This window comes from Scardinius erythrophthalmus (genome assembly GCF_964197995.2).
Source record: "Scardinius erythrophthalmus genome assembly, chromosome: 4".
In the NCBI taxonomy this organism is placed as follows: Eukaryota; Metazoa; Chordata; class Actinopteri; order Cypriniformes; family Leuciscidae; genus Scardinius; species Scardinius erythrophthalmus.
Genome location: NC_138224.1, coordinates 15,685,930 through 15,692,236, shown reverse-complemented (window position 1 = coordinate 15,692,236; position 6,307 = coordinate 15,685,930). Strand labels below are relative to the sequence as shown.

The 6,307-nt window shown below is 35.7% G+C and overlaps 1 long non-coding RNA gene across 1 annotated transcript; it reads right to left on the bottom strand.

Moving 5' to 3' along the window:
- Window positions 1–2,980: 2,980 nt before the first annotated feature.
- Window positions 2,981–5,067, bottom strand: LOC308689044. The gene is made up of 5 exons (XR_014029953.1): window positions 4,958–5,067; window positions 4,153–4,247; window positions 4,021–4,069; window positions 3,750–3,900; window positions 2,981–3,107 (listed from the first exon to the last, which is right to left on the bottom strand). It is a non-coding gene; the product is annotated as an uncharacterized lncRNA (long non-coding RNA).
- Window positions 5,068–6,307: the final 1,240 nt, after the last annotated feature.

Sequence of the window (6,307 nt, the reverse complement as noted above, 5' to 3'; positions counted from 1 at the left end):
TCAAAACCCAGGCGACTCCGCCTTGTGTAGCCGGGTAAGGTATAGGCCATGGTTTTCTTTACATGTAGGCCGTGGCTTGATAGCAGGATGAGACTATTAAGTAGGCTACTTTGAGCCTCTGAGCTCAAATAATGTTGCTTTTTTAGAAAGCTAAACGTGTAGTGGGGGTTGACCTCAGCCTCTTGTTCAGGGCCTAAATATTCGTTCAGTTAACATGTCATTACTTTAAATGTTCAATGAATAGAGTGTTATGTTGTGGTTGTTTTTTTGTTATTTTGTTAGAGCTACGTGCTCTCTAATTGATCTTCCCTATGCACTATCACAATGTTGCCTTTTTGTGAATTATATGTTCCTGGCTCGGTAGCCATAGCCTATGTTATATAGGCTTATGTATTTAGCTCAGTTTTGACAGTAGATTAAATTTAAATTACAAAATAAGTAGGCTAATAAACATTTTTTTTTACCATTATAAAGCAGTTTGAATGTTTCATTGCGTTACAGTATGATTCTAATGAGAAAAGAATTCCCGAGCAGCTTTCAGCTATAATCACTTTGAGAACTTTTCTTGCAAGCACCCTGAACTAGACAAGTGGAAAACGTTTTTTGAATAACACCATGTTATAACCTTAATTTTTTTTTTCGTTTTGAATTATTTCGTTTAAAGACATTTCAAGCTTTGTGCATTTGATGTATTTCTCATGTCTGTGTGAGGCATACACTGAGTTTCGTTAAGTTAGGATGAGATGCGCTCCAGTTAACGTGCAATGCAAGTGACCGCGCAGGCGCCTCCATGATTATTGTCTGTTATATTTGCTTGTTTTTATATCTGCAATTGGTTGATGAAAAATTTATTAAAATTAAGATACAATTTATACAAAACGAAATTCACTTTAAAGAAAGTCTTTCTACAAAACAAACCTATGAAGTGGTCATAATCATGTCTGACCATGTCATATTGCGCCTCTTATAATGCTGTTCAGTGTTCACTTTTCATAACCATAGATTAAATAAATAAAAACGTATATTATAATATTGAACATATATATTAACCTAAATACGTTTTCTTTAATGGCTACAGCACCTTGTAACGTCAGAGGACTCAAGGTTTCAGCGTTTCCCGAAACCTTCTTATTTAGGCTACACTTTTTTTTTTTTTTTACTGAAATGCTGGAAAGTATTTACAAGAACAATATTTCATTGCAGCTTCACCACAACAAAAAAAAAATGGGAATTATTAATTAATTAATAAAAACAAATTTAATTAACATTTAATTAATTTAATTTAATTAAAAAGCGCTTTTAAAGGTCAGTGAAAGCATAGGCTACTGTCAGTCAAGTCCTATTCAGACGCTAATATTGTTTCTCATGGGCTCATACGGTATTTTAAACATTTACAGCAGTAAGTCGGTGATTTTAGTGCCATCCGAATCCATAATATCAGTGTCTTTTCTCACCCAACCCGCAATAAAAATCCCTGTCCAAATTAGTACCTACTGTTTTTTGACAAACAGGTCGTGTGGTGATTTAATTGCCGTCTGAATCCACATCTCTGAGTTTACAAGAAGAAATTCAAAATACACTGTTAAAATCCTTTTTGATCACTGCCGAGCACCATACGTAAGATGTACACTTTTATTATTATTGAAATGCTGTAAAGTATTTACAAGAACAAAATTTCATCGCAGCTCCACCTCAGCGAACAAAAATGGGAAAGAGACGAAAGCACATACAAATTGGGTTTATTGGGTTATTATGGGTTATTATGGCAGCAATATATGATACAATTTAAAAATATGTAGGCTAGGCTATTATAGTTTGGATTATTTTTTATAATATCCCACACTCAAAAAAAAAATTCATTGGATGAACATGATTTTATCATGCCACCTATATTCCATCTAAACAAACCAAGTTAAGTCAACCAACCTTTATCATATTATTTGAACACAAAATAGATGTGTTGGTTAAACATGATATTAACATTTCCATTAAACTCATTTTAATCTTTTTTGAGTTACATGTTCATTCTTAGTTAATTTAGTGAGATTACTTCGAGTGTACAAAAAAAACACAGAACACATGCAAACAATTTAAAAAAAATTTTTTTTTAATTGGGCTTTAACATGCACCAGTTAAGTCTGAACTGCTTTCTTCACTTTAAGTATCCCATTCATCTGAGTGTTTGTAACATGATATATAAGAAACATTTAGCTAACAAAATCTTGGCTCTTGAGAAAACTGATCCCCAAGCAACGCTTGCAGGACTTTAACGCCCCTTTTTTCTTAACACTTCTAAAAATTAAGCAATTTTAACACTTTCCTTTTTGGGAATTTGTAAGGTAGACCACGGCCTGATACAGAAAAATGTTACATTTGAAAATAAACATGAATTTAACAAACAATTGTGAGTAACAATTTGAGCTGTAAAATAATAATAAAAAAAGATTGTCTGATGAAATACTGGTGTATATATAAAACATAAAAATAAATAAATACATACCTTAAAAAAATAAAAACCTTACAGCAGCTTGCTGTGATGAAATCACATGAAAATTATTTTGATAATTCTAAATTACCAGTGTAGCTTATGTTCCTTCACATCTTAAAAATTAAGCCATTTTAATAATACCCATTTTGGGAATTTGTAAGTGTAAACCTTGGCCTTGACACACACACAAAAAAAAAATAAAAGTAAAATTTGAACAAACATGAATTTATAGCAAGTGTGTAACAACTGCTCCAGTCAGTTGTCCCTTTGTTAAAACACTGTTGTAGTCTCAGTCCATCTTTTTCAAGCTCACTTACTCCAAAAGCTTGTTTTTGAGGAACTGTGCCTTGGATGATAACATCGGTCCATTTAGATTTAGAAAGATCTTCTGCAAGACTTCAAAAGTGCATTTGAGCTCTGGTGGGTAACTCAGGTTCAAACAGTATATCAGTCCAAATAACAGAGCACAAGCCTGACTATTCAAGTCACTGAGCACTTCCACACCTTCAAGGACACCAATGTCTGCTGGGTCATCGTTAGGCAGCGCTCCCTCCTTCAGTATGACATACACTCCTATCACAGTTTGCTCCATGGTACTTTGTGACTCAAATTCTGAATCCTGTGGGATAAGAGCACAAGCAAAAATTAGCTCAAATATTTATTACAAGAAATGCACACTTAAACACTCACTGGCCACTTTATTAGGTAAACCTGTAAAGTAAACTTCAATCCAATACAGGAGCTCTGCTGTGAATCCTACATTTACAAGGTTATAATTATTCAGTTTTTAAGATGAAACTGTCAGAAAGGTGATAATTCTACTGTTTATTATTGAGGTCACAGTGGGTGCTGGAGTATAATGTGGTGCATTATATTATAAGATTGTAATAATTTATTTGGCCACCATATTTAAAATAAATTAGGTGGCTAAAACATTAGAACCACTTTGGAATATAATGCACTGCAATAAAACAAAAGCATACATGTACAGTTTCTGATGCCATTTTTTTTAAATGCAAATTAGGCCCCTTGAGAGCTCAACCGATTTGAATAAAAAAATATTTGTTTTCGTGCATCAACCAATTCACATATGAACTGTGTACCATCAGTTTCCTATAAATAAACAATTTGTCCAGCTCAGTTATTTGACAAAGTTAAGTGTTCTCTCAAGTCACATGTTTGTTGTAGCAAATAGGGGAAAACACGGCCCAAGTACAGATTCAATGGGCTTTTAAAACTGTATTTTTTCTTATCAACTCACCAAATATGCCTTCACTAGTTTTTCAGGGTCTTCATTCAAGTAGGTGCACAGAGACTTGATGACACAGGCTCTTCGGGTATGTATAGTGTCATTCTGTGGGGTGGGGACAAGATTAACTCAAACTTCAGTGGCGGCACAGCTTAAGAGTACTCTTTGGGAAGAAAATGCATTGAGAATGACTATTAAATATACACAATTTAAATATACACAAACATAATGATTGTCGTTTCCAAAACAATGGTGTAGTTTATAATGCTTAAGCAATTTGTACCTACAACTCTCCTTTGTAACACACTGCCTGCACTGCCAAATAAACGTCACTGAAAGAGAAAGAAAAGGAAAGGTCAGTAATCAAGGATAGTTAGTTATACATTATATGTGAGTGTTAAGAAAAACTACTTACATGTAATTAAGGTGAGGTTCACACCAGAAGAGCATGGGGACAGCTTTATATTGTGATGTATTTCATCTTTTGTATGAAGAAAAGAATAATTTTCGCTGTAAAAAAAGTAAAGAAAAAAAGTGTATAAGACTGACTACAAAAAATGGGCCAAAGAAAATACCACTACTGGCTGCTGTTACTAAATATAAAGTTTTACTTATATTAATAAGTATATTCCATAAATAAAACATGTATACCTATTCAATCATAACTTTAACTGCCATTTATTAGGACACTTCAAATATGGTCGACTGCATCATAGATTTTACTTGACAATTTTTGCACACTGTAATCAATAAGCTGGGTAGCATTAAGTAACATGTTTGAAAAGACAGAAATGGCTAGATACAGAACGTTTAAATTAATATTTTGCTGATATACATACATGAAGGCCAGGCCAACATAAAAATGGCACATTACGCTAACGTTACATTAACTTACAAACAGAAAAAAAAAACGGGGAAAAAACGGGTGTATGATGTTTTCGACTCTGACGTCTGCATTCAATTTATCTCCTGTTTTACCCTCCCATTGTTGGGGTAGAGTTATATTTGCTGAAAATCAGCGAAAAAATTGCTAGACTTGCCATGATATTCCCCTTTAACGTTAAGGTGAAACTCGTATCGACAAAGACACAGAATTGAACCAACACATGTGCTTCAAGTCTGGGAAAATAGGCCTGCTTAGAAACATCGCAACAGTGTCTAATAACTTAGTTTTATCCCACAGTAATAATTACAAATAGGTACATATATCAGGTACTTACCCTCAATATCAAGGATGCAGAACGATTAACGTTAGACCGCTCACAAAACGTCAGGAATTTCAGCCTTCTCCACAGTACATTTGAGCCCGGCCGCGTGTCCCCGAACTTCCCGCCGCAGTACTGAGCATGCGCAGTGTGACTCACCAGAGAGAATTGTTGATATGAAGCGCCTCAATCTCATTGAATCAACAAGTGCAGATCTATTTCATTCAATTATTTCTTAATTTAGTTCCAACTAACAAGAATGAATCATTTAACACAAGTAAACTCGTTATATTCTTATTAATCAGACATATTTTTATTTAGCAAATCAAGCAAGTGGCTAGTTGAGTTTTTTGAGTGCATGAGTCCTAATAAATGAAATTTCAACTATTTCTGAAGCGCTTCTTTTATAAAGAACACCGCTTTCTTACATAAAAAGCCCCTGCACGAGAGAATAATTGATTCTCGAGCCATCGATATCAACCAATTCAGCACCATCGCCACGGACAGCACCCGGTAACATCGCACATAAGAAGATATATCTTAAGCAGCTTCCTAAAGATTTCTTCCTATAAGATTATATTATATATTTATTTCTGTAAATAAATATATAATATAATGCCCAGCAACGGCTCAGGACCGTGTTTACATTTATGTGTCTCAAATCGTAGTTAATGTATATACGGACTTTACCATGTGCTGCAATATACATTTAGTTTTATATTTATTTACAGAAATCAGAAAATTGCTGATGTTATCGGATTTTCAGGTGAGCGTTGTCCTAGACGTGGCGCGGCGCGGCGCTGAGCTGCGCGTCCGGTGTGTGGCCCCCTTTAGAGTCTTCGCGCTAAGAAACAACCGTTATCGGGAAACCCAGCCTTGATTTCGGAACACCCATAAATTCAGGCCCACCTCGACTTAATCTAGGCCCACCCATCTGTCACGTTCTGCATCCGCCACTGCGTCAGAGGCTGCTTTCTAACACCGGGCAGATGCTCTCCGTCTGCTGGAGGCTCGGGCGAAATCTCCACAGTGCAGGGTGATGGTGGGCTGGGCTCTGGGTCTGGCTGTGGTATAGATGAGGGGTAGACTCTCTCCAGACATATCAGAATCACATCCTTCCAGCTGAGTCCCTGCATGTCTGGGAGGTCTACTTGATGATTGTAGTTCACCCTGATCCAATACAGTGATTTGATGGTTTCATTATCATACGGTGAATGAATGGCAAGGTGGCAGAATTGATGGGTATACTCCAAGAGATTGAGGCCTCTCCTGGCCAACGTAGCCAACTCTGCTGCTAAGTTCATTTTAACAGTCAGTTGTTCTTTCACGTAATGAAAGTCACCAAAGATGAAGACTAAGTTCCAA